This window comes from Acanthisitta chloris, unplaced genomic scaffold (genome assembly GCF_000695815.1).
Source record: "Acanthisitta chloris isolate BGI_N310 unplaced genomic scaffold, ASM69581v1 scaffold24680, whole genome shotgun sequence".
Taxonomy (NCBI): Eukaryota; Metazoa; Chordata; class Aves; order Passeriformes; family Acanthisittidae; genus Acanthisitta; species Acanthisitta chloris.
The window spans coordinates 13,803-17,643 of NW_008650264.1; positions in this window are offsets into that span (position 1 = coordinate 13,803).

Consider the following 3,841-nt stretch of genomic DNA (forward strand, 5'->3'; position numbering starts at 1 on the left):
CTAATTTTCAGTTCAATGGAGATTAAATTAGCTTGGCTGACTGTGTGATGCAGCATATTGAACCAATCGGAAGAAAAGCAAAAACATAGGAAAGGAGGTCCTCTCTGCCCCCTAATATTCCTTGGAAAGAAAGCAACTCAGGCTTTGATTCAAGATACAAGTTTTGTGAGCTGGAACTCCTTTTCTTCTTCATTTATAGGATGTACAGCCACTTCCTGCATATTCCTGATCAGCTACATCTTGAGGTGGGATGACAGGTTCACTGCAGAGTGAATTGTCTCTTGGGTGCTCTGCTGTAGCCCTGACAAAGGCTGTTAGAAACAATATGCACAGATCCAAGGGATACATTAATTTCGTGCTGAGGATTTTATTTCCTTCTGATGAATCAATAAAACTATTACTTTGATATAATTTAACACAAGTCATAGATATCTGGTGGCATTTCAGACTGATGCCTTTGACCCCTATGGATCAGAAATATGTTTTGACATATTTAGGAAACTATCAGAGCTTTTCCTGCCCTTCTGAAAGTTAAAATTATTCAGGCTGGAGAGTTAAGGCTGTTGCATTCTCTGTCTAATAAAGGATTCCCACTATTCATCTTTTGTCCTAAACTGGATTACTCTTAAAACTGAAACACATGAATAAAATTCAGTATCACAGACAGTATAAACTTCTTGTTTGGGTCCTTATAAACCTGGACATTTTACTTTAATATCAATCACTAACATCAATGAATACTGGTGGCCTACAGAGAGCTGCTTTTCCACACCAGTCCCTGCCAGTGTTAAATAGTTCACTTTTTGAGGAATTAAGCATATTTGGATTTTTTTTGATTCTCCAAATATATGAATGCAAATTACCACATGATCTTCACAACTACAGTAATTGTTAGCATTGATACAATCTCAAACTACTTTTGAATGTCGAAATTTTTCCACAAACTCAGCAGAGATCTAAAGTACTGTTAGAGTCTGCAGAAATTAGTTTTGTCAGAAAACATTAAAATATCACTTAATTTGTCTGTATTTATCAAAGCATTTGTTTGTCATATCTGATTGCAGCATGTGAATGGCTTATATTAAGTTTTAAAAAGACAAGCACAAGCCATTCAGATGCCCAGTGAAATAATTATTCATCAAGAATTTTAATGAAGTAATTTCATTCTACTAAACCAATTTTTCTTTTTTGCCAGTAGAGTTTGAAGTTTTACACATGCGTTGATAATACATTAATGTCTTGTTAATATATTGATAAATACTTAATAACCATTTATAAAAAGCTGTGGGATATCATAATATCAATTAATAATATAATACTTATGTTGTTATTTAAAGCACATTTTGAAGCTCAGCAGTCAAGATGCTTTTCAATATCATTCACCTCAGCACCTTTCAAGTAAGCTTCTTCATATTCTCAGTAACAAAAAGATACTGGTCAATGTGTAATCCACTAAAAATATTCAGAAGTTCCAGCTGTCTTGAGAACAGGAGGTAATTCTCTAACTCTAATCTTTACTACCAATCAAAAGGCCAATAAAATGTGTGACACTTACGTTTGCTATGAATGGCCTATAGCAGTTTTCACAATGCCATGTATCACAACAAACATGTACTTACTGAAATACTCTGTCATCTTTATCACCTTGGCAACTGCAAGTGTGCCGGAGGATTTCAACTGTGAGAAAACCTCAGACAAATCCCTTGCTACATGCATAGATTTTAGCATATGTGTTTGACCAATTCTTAGGCAGACAAAAAAAAGCAGATAGTGATTTATTGTAATAGACTTGCTTAATTGACTTGATAGGCTTAATATGATATGCCTCTATGCTGGTCTTGCCTGGGGTAGAGTTAATTTTTTCATAGTGGCTAGTATGAGGCTGTGTTTTGGATTTGTGCTGAACACAGGGTTGATAATGCAAAGATGTTTTTGTTATTGCTAAGCAGTGATTGCACAGAGTCAAGGCCATTGCTGCTTCTTATCACGCTGGCAAGGAAGTCAGGGGTGCATGGGAGCTTGGGAGGAGACACAGGCAGGACCGGTGAACCAAACTGACCAAAGGGATATTCCATACCATATGACATCATGCTCAGTATATAAAGTGAGGGGAAGAAGGAGGAAGGGGGGACATCTGGAGTGATGGCATTTGTCTTCCCAAGTCACTGTTATGCATGATGGGCCCTGCTGTCCTGGGGATGGCTGAACACCTGTCTGCCCATGGGAAGCAGTGAACTAATTCCTTGTTTTGCTTTGCTTGTGTGTGCAGCTTTTTATTTCCCTATTAAACTGTCTTTATCTCAATCCGTGAGTTTTCTAGCTGTTACACTCTCATTTCTCTCACTGATGGGGGAGTGAGTGAGCAGCTGAGTGGTGCTTGTTGCTGGCTGGGATTAAACCACAACAGTGTCCTACAACTCTTAACTTCTCACAACATGGAGTATATGCAAAGTGTACAGAGGTATATAAACATGCTGGTGCACTGTCATTTTTAGGGATTCTTGGTTGTGTAGTTATTTCTGTTCTTCTGTTCTTGATCTTGTTAGTGGTGTACTTATAATTTTTAAACTGATCAGTTTGTGCATTTGCCCCATTTCATATGTTTAGTAGCTTTGTTATAGTTAAAACAGATGCCAGGCATGTGAAGGTTTGTTACGGGAAGGTCAGTAATAAAAATGCCACTCAGAGAACTGTTTTTGTAGCTTCTATGCCTGCAGATGTTTTGTTTGGTTGGTTGGTTGGTTTTGGTGGGGGGGGGGGTTTTGGTGGTTTTTTTTTTAAAAGTGCAGTCAAAAGGTGTGGACCATTTCACTCCTGTGTTTTCACTATCACTTGGGAAATTGTGTCTTTGGTACAAAGTTAAATTCAGAGAAAGGTAAGTTTGGGACTAGAGACTAGTTATGGTGCATACATCATCAAAATTCAATGTTTTGAAACGGATAAAATCTGAGACAAAAAGCCACACAAACACTTGATTTCTTGCTAAACAAGTTTTTGAAGGAGTCATCATACCTAGCTGTTGGTGAGTAGAATGTGACCTATCCTAAATCACTGTGCGTCCCTACAAGTCCCTTGTCACTTATCACGTCAACTGTTTACCTAAAATTAGCAATGAGCTGTAACACTCCACTACCACACTGGAACCTCTAACTCAGATATACAAACTATTAATCATCACTGTAATTTTCACTGCTTCTGGAATGAGAGCTAGCTGTTCCTTAGATCAGTTCAGCATAAGAGAAGGGAAGTGTTTTGATACTTGCATTAGCATATGCTTTGGAAACAGGCTCCTCCTGTTAACAGCTTGGCAAAGTTCTGGTTGCAACACCATTACTCAGTGATGTTGTTCACCTTGAAATGTCATCATAATAAACAAGTATCTCCTCTGGTTTGTTTCATAATCAGGCATTCATTGCTGAATCATTTCAGCTTCCCTTACCATAATCTGCTGCTTTTGCCACGTAATTACAGATGACAGTGTGAGACACTTATATTTACCTTACCAACTCTTCGGCATTGGCTGGAGCCTTGCTTGGAACCACAGTTCATTGAGGCTTTGAAATCTGCCTTCATCCTCAGTGGGTGTATTTCAGCTTCCCCATTTGCTGGCACCTAAATAGAACATGCAAGTTAAATGTGTATGGAAGCATATCCCTTCCATATAACTACTAGCACTGACAGTGTAGAATTTTCCACTTTGTTTCTTGGTGTAAATTACATTGAATTATGTGAACTACCATATGATTTCAGCTTAAATGAAAATACCCTATGAATCCCCATAAACTGCTATCTGAATTGTGTGTACAACATAGACGTGTGGATCAGAGCACCCTGTGACTTT